The sequence below is a fragment of the Lissotriton helveticus genome, chromosome 2_1, assembly GCF_964261635.1.
Source record: "Lissotriton helveticus chromosome 2_1, aLisHel1.1, whole genome shotgun sequence".
Taxonomy (NCBI): domain Eukaryota; kingdom Metazoa; phylum Chordata; class Amphibia; order Caudata; family Salamandridae; genus Lissotriton; species Lissotriton helveticus.
In genome coordinates, this window is record NC_136059.1 from 610359939 (window position 1) to 610382560 (window position 22622).

General features: G+C 45.7%; 1 protein-coding gene across 2 annotated transcripts in view; it reads right to left on the reverse strand.

Annotated features, from left to right (window-relative positions):
• ACOT12 (acyl-CoA thioesterase 12) overlaps positions 1 to 22622 on the reverse strand; it is a 480317-nt gene that overhangs the window by 47109 nt on the left and 410586 nt on the right. The window lies entirely within an intron of this gene.

A 22622-nucleotide genomic window follows, 5' to 3' on the forward strand; every position in this document is an offset into this window, starting at 1 on the left:
TGGCGAGACGTTTTACAAAGTTTAATATTTATACCTTGTAAAGTGCAATATGTCCAATTAATATGATGTTTAATTTCTCACCAAATCGTGTGTGCCCACAGTAATGCTCAGTTATCCTCCAAAACAATTTCACTAAATTATAAATTACTGTCCCCAATGTTTCCCACATTTTCTGCAAACATGTCCATTATGTGAGGCTTTTATAGGGTTCCTAATTTAACCCCTTCACAAAGGGGTTGAAAAAGCCTTGACAGTTGGTGAGATCAATTTATTTAAGACTTGCCACTTGGCATATTAATTTAATCCCTGTGTTACAGTATTTAGTGGTTCTCCTTTTGGACAAATGTTTTGTCACTACTGAAGCTTTTTTGAGTTTACGGCACTGCCAATCACCAACCACTTCATTTGTTAGTTTAGTGTGTTTTTTCAGAAAATGATTATACAATTGTCTTCTTGTATTTTCTCATTCAGCTAATATATGTCTATATATTACATATATTATATCTATATAATAATAGATCTAGTTGAGCCGTTTCTATTTGATACAACAAAAACCTGTATGTATTATGTCTTAACGGTTTACTAACTTCCCATTTTAAATAAACCCTTCTAAAAAATATATTGCCATTTCGTATGTATTTTATCGTATGGAAGTGATGTGCAGAGTCGGCTCCTCCACTAAGGGAGAGGAGCGTTGCCTCACTGCACAAAAAATAAAAATAAAATGGTAATACATTTTTGTTATTGTAATTTTATTTTTCCCATTGCATGCAGTCAGTGGCCTGTGTGCAGGGCGGGGCAGGGCTGGCCAAAGCAGGGAAGGAGTGTTTTGCATTCTTAAAGACGCATGAAGTGTTTGGTTGTCCCTCTTGCATTACACAACCTGGTCAGGAAGATGCACAGGCTCCCTTTCCCAGTGGGAGCGGCGATACACGGGCTCAAACCAATCACAACGCTGCATTGCAGCCTTGTGATTGGCTATGGGGACCCTGTGGGCCGGGTGCTTCCTGATGCCGGCCAGACTACAGAAATGAAGAAGGAAGAAGAAGCACAGGAGGCGGTGGCCGGCCAGTCGTTTAAAAGTATGTTTTTTGGAGGTTAATTAACCCCCCACCACTTCCTCCCCCTCTACCACCCCCGTCTGGTAGCAGCCGCTACTGGTGATGTTATAACATATAATCTAAAAACTGGTAATGCAGTTTGGCCCCCTAGAAAATGTGCAGGTCCCACTTCCAGATAATTTGTTGTGAGTAAAGCACATCTTTGTAAATTGTCCCTAAGAGATGGTCAAATGTCACCTCGACAGTTTAATCGGCAAATTATTCAGCTAGAAGTGATAATTAATCCCATCGCTGTTTCCTTCCTGTACTGCTGATGATCTTCTGGCACATTGTCCTTCTTAATAACCCACTTGTAGACCAAGAATTGGCAAAGCCCAATGGGCCTTGCCTTTGGAGAGCTGTTTGACTTTGCCAATGTGTTTTGCCAATGCATGCAGAAAAAACAAAAATAAGCTACCGAAAATACGTTCATCGATACAATGCCGAAGCGAAAAGAAATGCCGGTGTCTGTGGAAAACAAAATATAAATGCCGATCTGAAATGATAAAAAGAAAGGGACTTAACTGCCGAAATAAAACAACAAAAACAGTCTTAATAGAAGCAGAAGTACAGCAGCAGTGGTGGAGGGGCACAAATTAAACTAAACTAATTCGTTCTTTGTCAGTGCTGCAGAAAAGTAAAAGGAAGTTATGTCAAGACCTATAGTGGCCATTAGGATGCAGCTAGTGACTGACCATTAGGCCTGCGAATAGTAATTAATGGCGTGGCTCCAAGACCGTTACTATATACAATATCCCTCGGAGCAACAGCATATGTGTGCTGTTAGGTGAGACCTAAAAACAAAACATATTGCAAGTATTTATCAGCATGAAATTGTAGAGAGTGAATGGCCAGGGCAGAAACCCCCAAGGACGTAGGGTCGCTTGACTCCTCAGCGAATCCACCGCTGCCCTGATGAAGTGGAGAAACAGGACAGCTGCGGTGCTCCTCACTCCTCAAGGACACCTCTGGTGCAGGAGGACAAAAGAGGCCACGCCGCTGCTCGACTTGGGAGACACGCATGGCAGATTCCAAGATGACTGCTGCTCTCGAGCTAGCTCTTTCATCCCTGTGGCCAGGAATTTAGAAGAGTGGCTCCTTCCTGTCTGCAGCTGGGTGCTATATTAAGCTCACCACCCCTTACCCACTGCAGAGTCCTAACAGGGCCAGACTGGATGCAACTGGGCATACTGCGAGGGCAATGGAAGCTGAAGTATGAAAAGCGTACCCACTGGGCACATTTGGTCCCAGCACCGAACATTCTTTTGGAAAGGGTCCCAACCCCTATTTGCTGCACCTCCCTTCTGAGCATGCTGTTAAAGCGAAATGAGGCCTTTCTTAGTCGGTGGCAGAGACAAGGCCCCACTACCAGGGCCGGTCCTAGGACTTTTGGGGCCCTGGGCGAAAGGGAAGATGTGAGGCCCCTCTAATTTGGGACATTCAGTGCAGGCGTTAGTGCTGGTGGCCGTCGGTGCGACAATGTTAGTTGGTCGCCTCGCCAATGAGCTCCTTCGCTATGAATTCCCTCACTACCACCCTGTAACAGTGCTCCTCAAGTTATGCTATGTAGATTTATTCTATGCAGATTTATAAAGTAGTTAGCCGCCTGAGGGCTTCCCAGTGCTGTGTGAGTCGATCGCCGTGTATACTAGCGTGATTCTGAAGCGGTACATGTCTAGAGCAAGTGGGGCAAAGCCATGTTTTAAGCATTTTCTTAATCTGGTCTTGTTCATTTAGTTTCTGAGATCAGTGGGCATAGCATTCCAGAGCTTAGGGGTCAAATGCGAGAAGGATACACACACCCCAATCTGATCTTTGGACCTGTAGCAATCAAGCATTGGAGGATGTTAAGGTACTGCTAGGATTGTAAGGTACCAGGAGGGTCCATTGTAGTTGATTCCCCTATGCACCAAGTAAAGTGTCTTAAATTCTACCCTTTCCTTCACTTGAAGCCAGTGCAATTTTTGCTGAGGTATGTTTGGGAAGCTTGAGGATATTCCTTGCTGCCACACTTTGGGCTAACTGGAGTCTCTTGGTGATATATTTGGGTGAGCCCATATACAGGGAATTTCCATAGTCCAAGCAGGAAAATAATCAGCACTTGGGCCACTATTCTCCTAGATTGTGTAGGTAGGAGGTCTAGGATTTTCCGTAGGGTTCTGATAAAGCCAAAGCAAGATGCTGTAAACGTTTTTACTTAGGCCTCCATAGATAGGGAGCTATCCAACCACATACCTAAGATCGTAATGGGGAGGGGGAGAGATTGGTAGTGCCCCCAGACACTCTGGCCATCCGAGGGTTGTTTGCGGTGTTGGCTTGTTTCTTAAAGTCATCAGCTTGGCTTTGTTTCCCTTCAATTTAAGTGAGCAGTTAGCCATCCATTATGCAACTTTCTCTAAAAAAGGGACTAGTTGTTGCAAACCTTTTCCCAGGTAAAGGGAGACTGCCAGTTGGGTGTTGTCGGCAAAGGAGACCATCAACTCCTAAAATTCCTTGACGATGTCTGCCAATGGACTTAAATAAATGTTGAAAGGTGTAGGCCTCAATGCAAAGCCCCACGGAACCCCACACTACTCATTCAACAAAGCCCAGCATTACATTCCACTGTTTAGTTGGAAGGCTCAAGGAACAGCTTGGCGTCAAAAGATTACAATCATTTTCATTATTTAGAGATTTTTCTTCACAGCCTAGCGCACGAGCATATATTCCACAGTCAGATATTAAAAATCGATGACTTCATGTCAGGAAACTGCCCTGCGATCAATACTTAGAAGCGGGTGTTACAATCCCCTCTAATGACGACAACTGCGTTTGCTAACCTGATATTAAAGGTAATTTAAAAAGCTCTGCCCGGTAGTGATATGTGGCAGCCCAGTTATTTTTGGCACATGCCACCCCTCTGTTCTGGCCCGGAGGTCTATATACTTCAGACCTGGCAACTGAAATGGTGCCGCTGCATGATGTGCTGTTCCAGTCCTGGTTTTTTCTTTGATTTCTGGGGCTTGTTGTCTTGCTTTATAATGGCATGAACAAAACTACAAGCACCAGAAATCAAAATAAAAACTTGGGCTGTAGTAGCACATCTTGCATGGACCAGGGAAATTTAGCAGGTGGCCCCTTAGTGACATACAACCAACCTCCAAGCCAGCCTGTTCTCGCCCGACACGATTATATGTGTATTAGAAAAAAATTACATCCTATAGCCTTTCCTTTTACATCAGCAAGATTGTCACATAGATCAATTTGTAAAGTCCTCTCACTTTGCACTCAAAGAAAACAATCTCTATGTTAAAAGAATAGGCAGCAATTTGTCAGAACACATCCCCTGATATTTGATGTCCGTCTTTGAAATTTACAGGCATCTTTATTGCTCATTCACCTTCCAAACTCCAGCATTTTAAAGTTAGGGGTCCTGCAGCTGCCCCCTCCACCCCGCACTCCTACTTCCAGTACCTATAGCCTTCTTTATCTCCTATACGGCATGTATCTTATTTCTTTACACTTTTCCTTACCTCCTCCTGGTCTAAGTACACTGTTTCCCCATAGTCAGAGTGTGTTGCTGCTATTTACTTCTCTCAAGTATCCCCTTTGCTTTCCTCTCTCAGCCGCCCTCCAGCATCTTGTCTCTTGATCACCTTTCTCGTCCTAACACAAACTGTCTCACGTTTGAAGTCTTCCCATTTCCCCTCTATTGCTATATGTTATCTTCACACTTTCGCTCTGCACGCTCCCATCCACTTATCTCCTAAAGGGCAGGGTACACCACAGACCCAGATGTTAACACACACAACAAATGTGACAATATAAAAGCAATAATTCAAAAGCATATTTATTGCTTATTTACCTTTGGAAAACAGCAGGGTTATTTAGGGGGTGCTGTAGCACCCCACTCACCCCTATTTCCAGCGCATGTGAAAATTCTCTGGACTGCCCACACAGCAAATGCACCCACAAATGTAAAACTCTGCTGTGTTACATGGACTGTGGCAGTAAAGTCAGGCATGACTCAGTTCCAGAACGTGAGGATATTTACAGTCTTAGATTATGTGAACTCAGCTCTAAGGCATTAGAGAGCTTTACATGAACGCCAGTTACGTTACAAAAGGATATTTTCATTTTTTAGGGGCGTGTGGAAATAGTGAAATGCCCAGAATCACAGGATGTTCAGCAGACGCTGGGACTCTAACCTAGTTCTTCAGTTCTATTAGGCTGCTCAATGCGCACAAAGCCCAGAAGAAAGCGTTTGTCCCATGGGCTTCAGAGCCATACTTTAGTGCTACAAAGTTCAGGAGATCGGGTGGGGGGGCCCTACCCTGGGTGTCACAGTTCTGAATAATGACTGTATGTCCCAGGGCAGGGCCCCCCAAACTTGGGCTTAGAGGTCTGATCCATTGCTGCAAGGCACAAGGGGCCTCTCCTACCCTGGGCCTCTTTGCACTGGATAAGGGATGTGAGGCCGAGAGAAAGGGGCCCCACACTTGGGCCCTGATCCAGTGCATGGAAGCCCAGGGAAGTGGGGGCCACCTCCCCCGGGCTTAAAAGAGGTGTGGTGCTTTTACTATAAACTTTGCTTAGCCACAGCTTCTCCCTCTTCTACTTTGCCGCCTCTCCGCACCTATTACAGTTCAGCCGATCCTGAAAACAAAAGGGCCATTTGTTGCTTGGAAACGCAAATGGCACCTTTTCAACAGAGCACAGCCTGGCCCTTGACCTGCTCACACACAATAGTCTTCCCTGCTGTTCCAAGACCCCTGGCCATTCTTTCCATCCCTCCATGCACGTAATCCCAGGACTGACACCACGCCTTTATAACTGCTCAGGTTTAGGCACCTCATTAGCAAAATGTAAAATTGCAGTGATCGGAGGGGAGGGGGGCCTGACTTTAATGAAGCCTTTCACGTGGAAGCGAGGCCCCATATTTTTGAGCTGAGCGCGAGGCCCTGGGCGGCTGCCCATACTGCCCATGCCTAGCGCCGGCCCTGCCCACTACCCTCAGGAGGCCCTCACCCCCCTCTCAGGTCCCAGCATTAGGAATAGCTGTTGTTGTGTGGCCGATACCTCCTGCCAGGTCTTACTCTGGCCTGTTGGTGATAGAGTGAGAGCTGATAGTGCAGACAGCAGGGTGGAACTCTTTTCCCTAGACTCTGGTAATGAATTTTCAGTCTCTTGAGAGCAACGTATTTATTTATTTTCTCTGAGTTTTAAATAGCGCAAACTTGGCCCGAAGGTATCCGGTATCAGAGCGCTTTACATGAGCACCAGTTGCTTTACAGACAGACACATTACATTTTTTTTGTTAGGCACAGGGAGATTAAGTGATTTGCTCAGATTCACAGGACGTTGAGTGTCGTTGTCGAGACTCAAACACAGTTCCCCAGATTCGAGGTCAACCGCCCTAGCCATTAGGCCACATCCTCTCCCATATATGTATATGGATGGGGATCCACTGCCTACGATCCCTGAACAATGGAGTGGAAAAGAAAGGAGATGCTAGACAAAGTGGACAATCTCGAAAACTAGTACAGCCAGAATATTTTCCATATTTGTGGAATCAGGACTAAGATCCCCCATTCAGGCCAAGAAGCCCACATTAAGGTTCTCTTCCATCACTTGCTTCAATCGTCAAGAAAACAACTCATGAAGGTGAACCAGATGCTCAGCGCTTAATCAGCACAACAACAGAACTACGCCCTTGATTTTCTGAAAGTGCATTATTTCAAGGAAAAGGAAAAACCTTTCAAGGTACTCGCAGACCGGAACCGATCAAATCAGCTTTAAAGATTATGACATGTGTTTTCAAGATGTCTTCGCCTCAAAATGGTATAGCAAATGGAATTCAAAGAGATCATGGCACACCTGCGCATAGAGAAAATCCGTATTGAAGGAGTTACCCTTTCTGACTTCATTTCACGTATGGGGTAAGCAGATGATGGTGAGAGAGGATTGGGGAGGCAAAAGAGGCTCTGGGATTGCCGACTCAGGCTGAAAAGACCACAATCAAAGAAACAGTGCAGATGTACATATCCTGCAGAAGTGAGTGCACCCTGGGATTGAGACAAGAGGAACATGCTCAGGAAGCTCCTCCATCTTTAGGATAGCGAGGAACAACTATTACCATCCAAAGAGGATTGGGCTTTTCCCTACTGCTGGTTTGCATCTTAGACCATCAGTTTAACAGACACTGGTTGCTTTTGAATACCACTGCCAGTGGTCTGGGACCGTGGCCCCTCCAGGATGGATCACAGACTCTTTGATCTCATGGCTTTCATGGTGAGGGGGGACCCATCTCAACGGCTATATAAACACTTCATTGCTGCCTTTCACTCCATATTATGTTTGTGCAGGAGCTCTCTAGTTTAGGGCTGGCCGGGTATAGCGGAGGTCTGGTCCCACCTATTTGTTTCCACCTTCACCATGTGCAATGGAGGCTTGGACCCAGACTATTGGCTCTGCACTCATACGGCCAAAATTCAGCCATGAGTTGCAAAGGATGACCAATTTTATATGTTTGCTGTAGTGTTTTTTATTGTTCCTCTTTCATTTGTTATACTTTAATCACAGCACAAGGCTTTACACAACATCTACACAAATGGGATATGTTTGCACACACCAAAGAGGTACCCAGAGGTAGAGACTAGACGGATCAAACCAGACTCCCAGGAAGGTGCAGTTAGACTTGAATTCTTAATTTGTACTACATGGCGGTAAGCACAGGCGGTGGCAGAGCCCGGTGGCCGCTTTAACATTACTGGCCTGATTGTCCCTGACTTTTATTTTTAATATTGCTGTACACTGCTGTTGTTGAGGTGCGAGTCATTGCACGAGCTCTTTTTGAAAACCATTTTTAAAGTGTCTGGGGGCATTCCCTCACCTGCTGTGTCCTGAGCTCGACTGTTACGCCTACCTGCCCCGGTCTGACGCGGTAACCAGTACCGTTGCGCGGAGGGCAGGTAGGGAGAGCCAGGCACTTCCGGGGGGCCGGTTAGCGGTCTAGTTGCTCACTGGCAGCTATTTATTGAGATGCCCCAGCAACCGAGCAGCAGCCGCGCGCAGCGGTCGCGCCAAAGCCACGCCAAAGGGAAGCCCGTCTGCGCCCGTCCACGGCCGGACGGGGCCCAAACCCCTGCGCGAGACAGACCAGATATCCAGTACAGCTCCCAGGAACTGCACGGGCTGCGTACCCAGAGTATGGAATGATGCAAGTACAAAATGGCATGCGACAAGGAAAAGAGAAGCTGTAGTTTTTGTCCATTTACCCTCGATGATAGCAGGGAGGATGAGGGGGCGACTAGTGAACTCAAATGCTGTTTAGTGAACTGTTGATCACTGGGAAAACACAGGATGGAGGTCTATGACCTTCTGGTCGATGACCAAATTGATATTTTGTTTCTCACGGAGACCTGGTTAGGTGAGGGGTCAGGACCGGACATCATAGAAGCAGCTCCCAAGGGCTATGCTATTAGTCATTTGGATAGGAAAGGCGGCAGGGGGGAGGCATTGCTATTATTCATAAGCACAACGTCCACTGCACGCTGGAGGAGATCAGCTTAACGGAGTGTGAGGCAGGCTCATTTACGCTTGAGGTGGATCAGAACTACATTATGAAGGGGGTCCTTATTTATAGACCACCAGGTCATGCAAAAGGCTTTGTGTCCAGCATTCTGGATTACTTAGCGCAACCTGATTTGAGGGATGAGAAATTCATAGTACTTGGGGACTTGAACCTTCACTTGGATGATAGGACCTGCCCCACTGCTAGTGAATTTTGCCAGGAAATGGCCTCTCTTCAACTAGAACTCAGATCCACGGCCCCCACCCGTATAAAGGGGCATCTCCTGGACCCCTTGTTTGCAAAATGGGAGGATATTGTGGTCCAAACCTCCCTCCCTGTTATTTGGACGGATCACCATTTGGTGCTATTTGCAATCAGACGTCCGAAGATGAAGAGATCAGTACACAGCAGCAAGATAGCGGTCTGTAGGAGGTGGGGGGTTTTCTCGCAGGAGCTTTTCACCAAGGCCTTGGGGAAGGATGGCCCGCCAGGGGGCAGTGATGCGGAATTAGCTTGTAAAAACTTAGACTGTCGCATCATGGAGGCTCTGGACTGCACGGCCCCATGGGCTAAGAAATAACAGTTCAGAACCCAGAAATCTGCCCCATGGTACTCGGAGTCCCTGAGAGCAGCTAAAGCGGGATGTAAACGGCAAGAAAGGCTCTGGAGGGTAGACTACTCAGAGCAGGGGAAAGAGTTTTACAAAAAGTAATTAAGGAACTACCATAAACTTATTAGAAAGGCTAAGGCAGAACATTTTCTAGAGAGAATTGATTCAGCCAGTAGCTCGACCCGGGAGCTTTTTAAGGTTTATAAAGAGCTAACCTCCATTACCAGCTTAGCAGCAACGGCGGTGGGTTCAGAGGGGCTGTGTAACCAGATAGCCGAATTCTTCTCCGAAAAGGTGGAAAAAATACATTCCACCTTCCCGGAAGTGGCAAGGAGCGGCGAGAATGGGATGGAAGATGGAGTGCTTGTGGAGGAAGGAGGAGGGCTGAAGGAATTCTCGATACCCCCCCCGGAACAACTGATTAAAATCTGTAGCAGCATTAAGTCCGGTTCTCCTAAGGACCCAGCACCTCCTATAAGGTTAAAGGGGAGTTTGGAATGCCTAGAGCCTTTTATAAGGCACCTGGTGACGACCTCCTTTGATACTTGTTGCGTCCCTGGCTGCTGGAAGGAAGCTGTGGTTCTGCCGCTCCCGAAGAAACCGCACCTTGGGTTAGAGCGTTTAGACAACTTACGCCCTATCTCCTTTTTGCCATACTTCGCTAAGGTGGCTGAAAAAGTGGTGAATGTACAACTAACAACCCACATGGAGGAACATGAGCTTCTGCACCCTACCCAGTCCGGCTTTCGAGCCTGATATTCGACCGAATCGGCTCTACTTTTTGCCACTGAGTCCATTTTGTGGATGCTGGTCAAACGGCGGCCTTAATCTTGCTAGACTTAAGTGCCGCCTTTGACACTGTAGCCCACCACACCCTGGTACGATGCTTGCAGAAAGGTGGGGTATCGGGCAAAGCCTTGGGCTGGTTAAAATCTTTTCTGTCGGGGCGGTGCTTCCAGGTGAGACATGGCGAATACTACTCCCGGGTCATCAAGCTGAGACAAGGAGTGCCGCAGGGATCGACCCTGAGCCCTACCCTGTTTAATATCTATGTTGCTCCCGTGGCGGGGATTGCCAAGAGGTTTGGGATCAGGGTCGTATCCTACGCAGACGACACACAGCTGGTGGTCTCCCTAACCCAGGCGCCGGAGTCGGCCGCCTTCAGCTTCAGGGCATGCATGCAAGAATTGGCTGCATGGATGGCGGATAACTGCCTGAGGCTGAATGGCGATAAGACTGAGGTGCTGGTGGTGGGGCGGGCCCCAACTGTGTGGTCGTTGGCATGGTGGCCTCAGGACCTGGGGGCGACACCTACGCCATGTGCACAGGCAAAAAACCTGGGAGTTTGGCTAGATTCTTGCCTTTCTTTTGACTACCAAACTAGGCGGGTGGCAGGGACGTGCTTCGGAATTCTGAAGGTCCTGCGAAAAACCTTGGACCTATTACCCATGGCAGCTAGGAAGACACTAGTCCATGCACTAGTGACTTCTCGCCTAGACTACGGGAACATTTTGTATCTAGGTGCACCAGCCAGATGCCTGCTGTGTCTGCAGGGATTGCAGAACGCAGCCGCCCGCCTTATTCTGAGGCGCCCGAGAAGATCTTCTGCAAGGGCAGCACGGGCAGCACTTCACTGGCTCCCAATTAAAGAAAGAGTCGCCTTTAAAGCACTTTGTGTCTGCCATAGGATTTTGCAGGGAAAGGCTCCTGCGTATCTGGCAGACCTTGTGTCCCTGCACATTCCCTCACGTCAGTTGAGGTCGGGTGGGGTTGGTCTGGTATGTGTGCCGGCCATAAAAAAGGCGAGGATGGGTGGCCGATCCTTTTGCCTATTGGCGGCTAAACAATGGAATGCCCTCCAGGTGGAGCTCCGGATGGAGACCCAAGAAAAATATTTTAGGAAAAAATTTAAAACATATCTTTTTCCTCAAGGATAAGTATGAGGGGTTTTGGGTTGACCACGGCTATTCTTACCGCAGCGCGGGGACACACTGGCATTAGTGTAACCATGGTGCTTTACAAGTGGACTTATTATTTTATTATTTTTATTATTATTATGGTGTGGACTTCACTCACCAGCCAAGAGATGAGCAAGACAATGGCTTCAACGCAAAGAGGCTAATGTGGCAAACCATCAGGAAATATACTAATGAGTTCAAGAAAAGAGATGCACACCTTGTCATCCTGGTTTAATCTTTTCTTAGCCGTTTTTGTTTCAACAGCGTGCAATAACCTGCTTCGCGCTTCGTCTCGGTGCGCTGTGTCAAAATAACTTCCACAAGGAACCCCTTTTCGGATTCCGTCAGGCTGCACTGCCATATTTATGAATTGAATCAAATGAATCAATGTTTTATCTGCTTTTGTCTTGCTTATTCATCATTATTTAAATCGGTTTAATCATTTTACTCCCGGTTTGTAGTCAATTCATTTTCCTCAATTTTTTAGCAGACGAAAATGTTTCACAAAAGCTCAGGAGTCCAAAGTGGGTTCCACATCCCATGATGTTTATTAAAATAGCCCAATGCATTTAGCTGACGTGTTCAACTGTGTTAAGCGCTTCATCACATTTAAAAACAAAAATCATCAGTTTTACAACCAAAAACCAGAATCACGAACCATTTAAACAATGATTCAGGAACTTTCCCTCCTTGGCTTCATCATTAATATTCGGAACTTTGTAACCCAGTAATTCTACCCCACTGTGTGCTACACATCACTGCACTCTTTATCCCTAACATGTACTAATTTGCGCTTACCATGACTGGTGGGTCCCCATATTATTTAAAATCAAACGTTCCTTCGTTCCTTCACAGCGTGTAAAAACGCTTCTGGTGCGAGTGAAATTTTCAAAAAACACAGTGGATGGACAGAATGTAGAACAATGTCTTACATTCACCCCAGTACAAAGATCTGGGCCTAAATCCATCGTTTTTTTTGCACTCCACAACACCATAGGTCAGACAATGGCTATATGCAAATCAGCCTTGAGCCTGTGCCTCATGTGAACAGTCCAGCCCGAACTACCAAGCCATGTCTTTCCTAGACCGGAATCAAGCATCCAAGGACCGGTTTCTGACTATCAGCCTTCTTCAGCCTGGATAGCTTGACTCCAGTGGTGTGAAGAGCATGGGACTCACGTCTGAGCATACCCAGCCCACTCGGGGTGAAATTTGCAAAAAATACAGTTGATGGACAGAATGTAGAACAATGTCTTACATTCACCCCAGTACAAAGATCTGGGCCTAAATCCATAGTTTTTTTGCACTCGACACCACCCTAGGTCAGACAATGGCTATATGCAAATCAGCCTTGACCCTGTGCCTCATGGGAACAGTCCAGCCCGAACTACCAAGCCATGTCTTTCCTAGACAGGAATCAAGCATCCAAGGACCGGTTTCTGGCTATCAGCCTTCTTCAGCCTGGATAGCTTGACTCCAGTGGTGTGGAGAGCCTGGGACTCACGTCTGAGCATACCCAGCCCACTCGGGGTGAAATTTGCAAAAAACACAGTTGATGGACAGAATGTAGAACAATGTCTTACATTCACCCCAGTACAAAGATCCTGGCCTAAATCCATCGTTTTTTTGCACTCCACACCACCCTAGGTCAGACAATGGCTATATGCAAATCAGCCTTGACCCTGTGCCTCGTGGGAACAGTCCAGCCCGAACTACCAAGCCATGTCTTTCCTAGACCGGAATCAAGCATTCAAGGACCGGTTTCTGGCTATCAGCCTTCTTCAGCCTGGATAGCTTGACTCCAGTGATGTGGAGAGCCTGGGATCTCTGTATTGGGGTGAATGTATGACATTGTTCTGCATTCTGTCCATCAACTGTTGTTTTTGCATTTGTCACCCTGAGTGGGACGGGTATGCTCAGACATGAGTCCCGTGTTCTCCATGCCACTGGAATCAAGCTATCCAGGCTGATGAGGGCTGATAGCCCGAAACCGGTCCTTGGATGCTTGTTTCCAGTCCAGGGAGGACCTGGCTTGGCAGTTCGGGCTGGACTGTTCCCATGGGGCACAGGGTCAAGACTGATTTGCATATGGCTGGGTTCAAACTGGAAAGGCATGGTGAGCAAAAAAACGATGGATTTAGGCCCAGATCTCTGTACTGGGGTGAATGTATGACATTGTTCTGCATTCTGTCCATCAACTGTTGTTTTTGCGAGTGAAATTTTCTCACAGCAAAAACCTTTTCTTGAAGTGGTCCCACCCATATTCAGCGTTAAAAGGTAATTCATTACATGTGTGTGCCCCCAAAGCTTATGCATAAATATTAACAAAGGACTACGTAAATTCTAGTTCATCAATCGCTTTCACACAGTGACACTACAATTCCCAGAATACCATGTAAATATCCCTCCACATTCTTTTTTATAAAGTGCCCGCATTAATCTGCTTACATTTCCTTTGAGATAAATCTATTTGTAAATCATTATCTAAATAAATGTCCGTTTTCCAAAAGAGAGTTTTGGTATATTCTGTTGAATGAAGTGCTTATCCCTTTCCAACACTTCAACATGGGGGAGAACCCAGGTCCCGTGCTTGTCGCCATTTATAATATTGCTTTAATCATATACTTCATTTTGGTGTCAAAACAGAGGTTTTGGGGGTCAAGTAGTCTTCTAGAGACAGAAAATACCTCCTCAGAGCAACCCTTCTACCATTTTTCAAAATGGCGGCTCTATATGATGGGTTTTAGCCATCATATTGGTAATTCATTTCAATATTGTTTTTGATTCAGGTTTTCCGTTTATTCAATTTGTAAACATGCGCGAAGCAGGTGATAGTAGAGCATCTTTACCTCCTGACAGAGTGATGTTAACCGCAACCTCTGAGGAATCCTTCAGCAAAGAAAAATGTGCCATATGCCAAACTAATCCGAAAGAAGAGCTAACATCAACTGGGGCTAGACAAAAGAGAGTTTGAGATGCTGCAGAAATACGGCAGGATGAAGCTCACAACAGATTGAAACTGATGGGTGAAAGGATCAAATATGTTATCATTGTAACAACAAGTGCTACAAGTCGAATACAATGGAAAAAAGCCTAGAAAAAAATCTTCGAAAAATAGCAGAAACCAGTGAATCACAACAAGAATCTGATTCTTCTCAGAAAGCGAATACAACCGAAATATGAATGTACAATGTGCTCCTAGCAGCCACGTAACCTCCAGCCTTCAGTTAAGTTTGCACTCTTTGAAAAAGCAAATGAAGTTTTAAGGCCACTCTTGGGTGCTGGCATCAGGTTCACACTCAGATCAGAGAAATAAATGTTCAACAATGATGAAATTGTATGATCCATAATAATGAAATTAAGATTTTTCTGGTGAAAATGTATAATGACAAATTCATTTTTGTCAGTCTAACAAATAGAAGGAGCCACTTATGGTGTTCTCAGCTAATTTGACTCCTGAAGTTCTTGCTGCCAAAATAAGATCACAGGAGGCAATAAAATCAGCAGGAACCATTTTAAGAAAAGTCCTGAAACATTTAGATTTTGGACTTACTGACAAATTTTGGGATGCCCCAGAGCTCCACAAATCATGGGAGTCAACAAGAATGCCTGATGTTTTCGTAAACTTTTTTGTCAGCAAATCAAAACTGTTACAAACGAAAGTTCTTGAGTTCAGAAAAGAAGCCGACAATATTGGTAGTGGCTTTGAAGATATAAGTGAAGAAGTGGAAGACAATGCCATGAACCGACAGGCTTGTGCTGTGTTGTGTACTGTCTTCTCCAAATCATGTGTTATTAATTACATCACTGCAAAAAGAAAACTCCACTACACATGATGACCACCCACGCAATCTATGGCAAGCGCAAAAGTGGAGAGCTAATCACTTCAATCAATAGGATTGGTGCATCAACAAGTTGTAATGAGCAGGAACTTGTTAGCAGCTCATGTCGTAAAATCGTGTGACTCAGACAGCACACCACGTCCAAGTCACTTTGCTAGGAAAGGATTTACAATTGCTGCTCTTGATAATTTTTATTTTGAAGACAGCTTTTCTTTGTCTGGAACATCCAGCACAAATGATATTGCCAAGGTGTTTTTTCAAAACTGTACCAATGAAGTAGCTGTTGGAAAAGAAACTGTAGGCATAAACAAATAAAGCTGCAAAATTATAACCTAACTGCCTTGCCAACATGTGCAAAATCACTATAAGCCATCAACACGTCCCAGTCTACCAGAAAGTTTCAAAGTGGCTGAGGACATGGATATTCTCCTACCCGATGCTGCGGTCCACAAAGCTGATTTAACTGAATTTATCATATTGCTTAATTCAGTGCAGAGTGAAAGATGAAGAAAAGTCAGTTTCTCCATAGGCGAAAATTCATGCTCTGATCTCCCAGAATACCACCCCACTGTAAAAGGTTGGGGTTTTACCAGTAATACCATCTCCAATCACAAACTAGGCCGGCTCCTCGGTTTGAGTGGAGGAGTGTTGCCCCACTTAATTGCCCCAGAAATGTCCGGAGACGAACAATGAAATTGTAATGAAGTTAATTCGTTATCATTTTATTTTTCGTCAACCTGTCCTGAACCAAGTGTCAAGATGGGGCGGGGCCTCCTGAGTGGCAGCTATGGTGGGGTGCCTAACTGTGCACTAGTTTATAGTGTGCATGTCTCTTTTGCCGGCCGTCTTGCGATGGCCAGCGGGACATGCACACTATAAAACTCTCAACCTGGTTGTCTTAGACAGCTGGGTTGAGAGCCCACACAAACCTCCAGTGTCCCCGGAAGTGGCGAGAGAGACCACTCTCTCCAATCCTGGCACTCCTCTCGTGCAGCGCCAGCTGGATGTGACGTCAGGATCAGATGACAGAAGAGAGTAGGACATGTCTCCGGAAAGAATGGTAAGTACCTTATTTATTTTGTTTGTTTCATTTTATTTATGTATTTTGTTATGTATTAGCCCTATTTCCCACCTATCCAATCGCCCTACTTTCCAGCCACCAAGGCAAACTATGCAACAGTATGCAACAGTATACACAGCTCTAAAATACATGCCAAAATATGGATGCTCAGCTTGAGGACCAGCCTATCCTGACACTTTTCTGCCATGAAGGTGTAAACCATATTGTAGCTGACAGTTTTATGAGCAATCCAGTAGAATTTGATGATCTTTATCCAATGATCGTTTTCCACATGACAAAAGTTGTGGTGTGCAGGAAGTTACCTCAGTGGATGTGGCATAGAGGATGCACTTTTTGAGGCTGAAATCTTTGGAAGCAAAACTGTGGAAGCAAAACTGTCCTGTCAGTATTGAGCGGAACTCATTATGCTCATTCATTACAAGGTATGCTCAAGGGTATAGAAGCATTGTGTTGGAATGGTTTCTGGAACAAGAATTACAAATTAGGTTTTGCATGTCTTCTCTCAGAAGTGAATAAGGCACAGGGTGCACTTCATTCAAAAGACATAATGCAAAGCCAGGTAATGCTCAATACACTCGGTTCAAAATCAGAAAAAACTAAAACCAAGTTCGTAGAGTTTGTCAAAGAATGTGAAGTAAAATCAGACCTTTGCAAGTACTGGGAAAATGTTTTAGACATGATAGCTCTAGTGGTAAAAAAATTGGTACATGCTGATCGGGAAGGTGACTGGGAGCTGCTCATGAAGACTGTGGAGTCCCTTATTACTGTGTTTCGCGAATTCGATTGCATAAACTACCTGCGATATGAATCCTGGTATTTGAAATCGGTGAAGAAGCTAGAGGTGGAAAAACCATACCTCTACAGAAAAGTCATCCAAAGCCATTTTGTGGTAAAAGATAGAGAGGGAAGGTTCAATGCTGTGGCTCCAGATATCAAACTGGAACAGATGATCCAGAGATCACAGAGAAAGCTCCAAGGGAAATTTTCATCAGGCACGTAAAAGTGAATATGTTACTCAATGGCAGCCAGTTTACCATGAAGTCCATTTTATTTGCAATGTTTTCACAGAGATAACAAATTCAAAATTAATGGACCATTGTGAAACTGTTCCTCACCACGAACTTGTGGGAAAGAGAAAGGAACATTTTAATAAACATTTTGACAGACTTCTTCAGTTCATGCAACAGCAAGAAAACCCCTTTGAAATGACTGAGCCTGTGCTACTACACAACTTTGTGACCAAACAATATGTAGATAACGATATAAAGACACGCCTACTAGATGTCCTGGAACATGGATCGAAACTATATGCAGAACTGAAGCAAGAGAGATTTGTATTGAAAGAGAAAAGGCTGTTTGGAATAATCACTAAAGCTAAACTTTCACTCTTTAATTGGCATAGTAAGAGTTTCGTCCAACCAGTCACTACAAAACAGGTTATAAAAAAACAATGTTCGCAAGAACATAGAGAGAGGGATGTTGCAAAAGGAAGGGGTGAAATTATCAAGGCCATTCTGTTGCATGATCTTCTTCCAAGAAACCCATTATTTGATAGAGATGCTGCACCCCAACCAGTGAAGCACAAACTCGTACAAGAGCTCGAAAAAACCTTTCACCTGAAGAATTTCAATTTGAAAAGGTGTCCTCATTGAAAACTGCTGTTGTTGTGGACTATATGTCACAATTGTGAATGGTCAAGATTTCATCCATGCAAAACTTCAGAGAGGTAATTCAGACTGTTCTACAGATATCAAAGTAAGTGTGCACCTTGCAAGAACTGCACATTGTCTTTGACAGTCATCTTGAACTATCGGTCAAAGAATGTGAGAGAATCAGACGTATGTCTACAAGTGGAACAAATGACCTTGCCTTTATCAAAAATTTGACAGCTATAGCTGTGCAACTTAATACATTCTGGTCATCAACATCAAGCAAGATGAACTTGGCGATGTTAACTCGCCAAAACATTGCTGATGCTGCAGTGAACACTGAATACCCAATTATTGCAAGTGGAATGATTGTCAATGAGGAGTTGCTGTTGCAGAGATACATTTAAAAGGTATGAGCCATATTGTTCAAGAACATAACAGCAAATTGAAGGAAGCTGACATTCGTGTGTGCCACATGTAGAGTGGGTTGTTTGAAATGGTTCCATTCAAGTCACTTTACTGTCAAATGACAGATGTTCAATCAATAATTCTTTATTTGGGCAAATAGGTTATAAAAGAAACAGGGAGAATACAATGTTGCCCAAAGACTAAACAACATCATTAACAGAGTAAAGACCACAGTTCAGACACTGGTATGAAAAAAATCGGTGGTGCAGCAAGATAATTCGTCAATAAATAATGGTAAACAGAGATAAATACATAGCATACTCATGTAAATGATTACATGAGTATGCGTACACATTATCAATGTTAAAACTACTGTAACAACACTAAAACAATAAGCAGATAAAAAACAATCACACAAATCAGAAGTACCAACCATGATAAAAGAATTCATCACAACCTTGAATAATAAATTAGCCCTCCATCGTTCTCCTGTCTCTGATAGCAGCTTTTAAAAAAGAGCATATTCTAAAGCAAATGATCGAGGTGTTTAGCAATTGCAAGTGCTAAAACGCTTCATTGCACCTGCGATAACGAAGATGCTTGAGAAACAGATGCTTGAGAAAGTGAGTGCTGGCATTTTTATAATAGGCGCAAAAAAAATAATGTAACAAGAATTGTTCAGAGAAGTTATCACATGGGCAAAATGTGGCAGAACTCCCCAAATTAAAACAAGGGCCAGCAAAAGACACCATAAAGTGTTAGACCTAAACCGAAAAAGCAGAGAACTCTCCCTATGAGTTAGTTCAAGGCCAAGATTAAAAATTGGCCCAGGAGAAGCGAGTAACCTGTAATAATGTAACATTGTGCTTTTAGTACTCTCAGAAGCAAATCTTCTTTCCTCACAAAACTGAATGCTTAACCAGTCATTTATCCTCTATCTTTATGGCTGTAGGCGACAAAAAGAGAGAATACAACCCCCAAGGCCTTCAAATGACCAGATACATATCTCAGTCAGTGAATGGTGTGTCCTTTTACCAAGGTGAGACAGTCCAAGATGACGTCCCTGCTTAATTTGGCATGAGGATTTTCCCAGATATCAATCCAAAGCAACAGAGTTGCCAAATGGACTGTGTCCTTGATGTATTGCTGATCAAGGTCTGTATGAATAATATAACTAGAAGCTGTTGGGGGAAGATGTAAAATCCTGCAACAAATGCGATTTTCCTCAGTCTGAGGAAAAAAAGTGTGGCGGTAACCAGAGACCTCCACCCCATTTACTGCTCCAGGAATACATTGGGCACTGTACACTTTTAATAAGGAAGAAATATTACCTTTGAGGGAGGGACTGGAGAAATTAAAAATAGCTTCTGCTGCTCTGCCAACGCATTTAAGTGACACGCAGTCGCCTGAAAGTGCCAATTGCCAGCCGAATTAAAAGTGAGTCCCATATAGCTAAACTCCTTAACATCCAACCAAGTCTGACCATTACAAATACATCTGTTTAACCCCTTGGCCGCGGCGGTAATTTGCCGCAGCGCTAGGGGGCAGGGGAGACCCACGCGGCGCCACCATGCTCGTGACGGAACCACTCCATCACGAGCCATGGTGGCGCTGTGCTTGTGACGGAATGGTTCCGTCATGGCCCCGCCCGCTCAATGGAACGCTCAGCGCAGGCGCGGAATCAGCGACGCGGCGGCCGGACCGTGACGGAACCATTCCGTCACCAGCACAGCCCCACCGTGGCTCGTGACGGAATGGTTCCGGCACGAGCACGCAAGGGGTTAAAGTACTTTCACCAGGGCCCACACCCATTTTTTATTTTTTATTTTTTTATTTTTAAAAGACCTTTATTGTCCAACATACAGTAAACACAGCATTTTAGCTTACAACCCAGCCGGGCTAGCTGCAATTAATGAACATTGTGTTAGGTGGGATAAGGGAACACAGCTTCAAGGCCGACAACCCTGGGGTTCGGCAGCGTATATCAACACGTCACATAACGCAATCATGCAAACATTCGGTGTTATGTAAGTGTGTGGTCTATGGATTTTCCTTATAGAGTCAGTGGGCTAGAGTAGCCACGCAGGGTCAACCCTCATCAACAGCAGCAGCGTCAGTCGAGCCCACCATATCTTTCGTGTGCCGTTGGGAAGGGTATCAGTGCGGGTCAACATTCAGACGGATATGGTGTTATATGAACGAGTGATGAGGGTGCTCAGTATCTAAGCGTGTTTGGAGCGCGTAACCGCCTTGTTCGCCCACCTCGACGAGAATGACGTCTCTTTATCTCAGCACTCAAGTGATGCGCCTAGGCCCTAGCTGTCACGCCCGAGGGCGCCATGTGGTATGAAACGTAGAGTTGTATGTGTACGGGCATGGTCTAAAAGGAGATGAAACCAAATTAATAATGAACTACAGAACAGTAACATGAGCTATGTAAGAGGTAGGTAGGGGTATATATGGGTAGAGTTTGCCATATCGTTGAGAGGGGGGGTTCGGAATCAGCGTGTCAGTCGTGTCTCATGGGGCAGGCAGGCGGGAGACCGGGGGGGGGGGGGGGAGTGGAGAAGTGTAGGCTGTCCGCGTGGCAGAGCTAGTGGGGGGGGGGGTCCCCAAGTGGTCGTTGGGTGTTGCATTCCGGTGTAGCCCTACAGTGCCCGGGCCCTACCAGGGCCCACACCCATGACTTGAGATTTGCCATAATTTGTAGTCAGATGTAAATTACTCATAACGAGCACAAAACAGTTCACAAGTTCACGAAGAGCTTTTGGTGTACGAGCTAGCAGAACCGCGTCATCCGCATATAACAATATGGATACCTGGACTCCGGCAATTCCAAGGGTGTCGACAGGACTAGATGTCAAGTGGTGGCACAGATTGTTTATATATATAATAAACAGTAAAGGGGCCAATATGCACCCTTGGTGCACTCCACGTTTTAAACAAAACAGAGATGTAATGCTGCCATTTTGTCTAGCAACTGATGTAAATTGGAACTGATGTAATCTTGTAATTTTGTGGAACCTCATGTAAACCGCTCTGATACCTCCGGGTCTAGCCAGCCCTATATAAAACTCTTAAAATAAATAAATAAATAAATATTAACTGAGGTAAACACCAATGTTATTATTATTATTATGCTACTTAAATTTGGTGCAATGTTCATAAGTCAAGGATTGTCAGAGTTATGGCTATGTATTTGCACTGGCAAGAAAAGACACTTAATCCTGCTTCATATTCTGTACAAGAAACGTGACCCTGAGATGCCCAGTGCCCTTATCAAGGCACGTATTCTTGCTGGTGATGACACTATGAGCAAATTGGAACAAAGCTTGGAACTTTAACTACTGAACCTGTGAAGTTTCTAAAAGGATTTACTGAGACAGAAGAATGAGACTTTAAAGATGTAGAGAAGGGGGCGTGGCCAAGATGGCAGCGAGATAGGACATTCTTTCCTATCCCTCCAGCACCGCCAGCCTACAGCCTTGTATTATCTCCCACCCTGGTGCCCATCCGCACTTACCGGTGAGGGAAACGCTGTGTGCTACAGCCCTGGTGCTGGTGTCGATCGTCTTTTTGGACTCTTCGGCGGCTCCGACGCAGAAAACGGTCTGCCCGGCCTTGCTGCGGCCCGGCGGACCTAGCTAGGGCCTCTGGTGGTTGTGGTCGGCGAGGCTGTCATACGTGTGAGACGACAGATCCGGGGGTCAGTGTTGGGCCCCTTCCCTGGTGTGCTGCGCAGTGACGGTGCCTCGGACTGCTGTGCCTGCAAGTGGGCGAGGGCTGAGGAGCGACGTGAGGTACCTGACATTTTGTGTCTCCCGGGATGGCCTGTCTGTGACCCTCAAGGCTACTGAGGAGGACCGATTGTGCTGCGGGCGCTGTCCACGTCGACGAATTGAGGGCGCTGGAGTGCGGGGAGACGCTAGTGGCGCTGGGAGGCTCTCTGTGTGGGCAAGGCTGCTGGGAGACCTGAAACGCCCTGCCAGATGAGATGGCTGCCCCTACGATGCGTTTGAGGTGAGGAGTGGAGGGACGGTGAGCTGATACCTCCTGTGGTGGTGCTCGGTCCGTGTATCGGCGGGCAGCGGTATTGCTGGCGGAGGGCGGGCGGTGAGAGCTGTGTACGCTTGTGGGTCCCCCCTCCCCGGTTGGGAAGTGCCTGGGCCTGCTGCGGCTATGGACGGGAGGGGCCCGGGACGGCATTTGGAGTGTGCGACTTGCCCTGGGCTACGCCTGGCCTGTGGGGAGACTACCGCCTGCGGTGCCCCTATCGAGAGATTGCGGAGCCCTGGTGCATTTGACCTCCTGCGCCATGGTTGCAGAGAGGCCTGTGTTCAGCCCGTAGCTCGGTGGGCAGAGGTGTGCCTGATGGGACTGGGGCCTTGCTTCAAGGCCTAGGACGGTTTCGCCCCTTGTAAA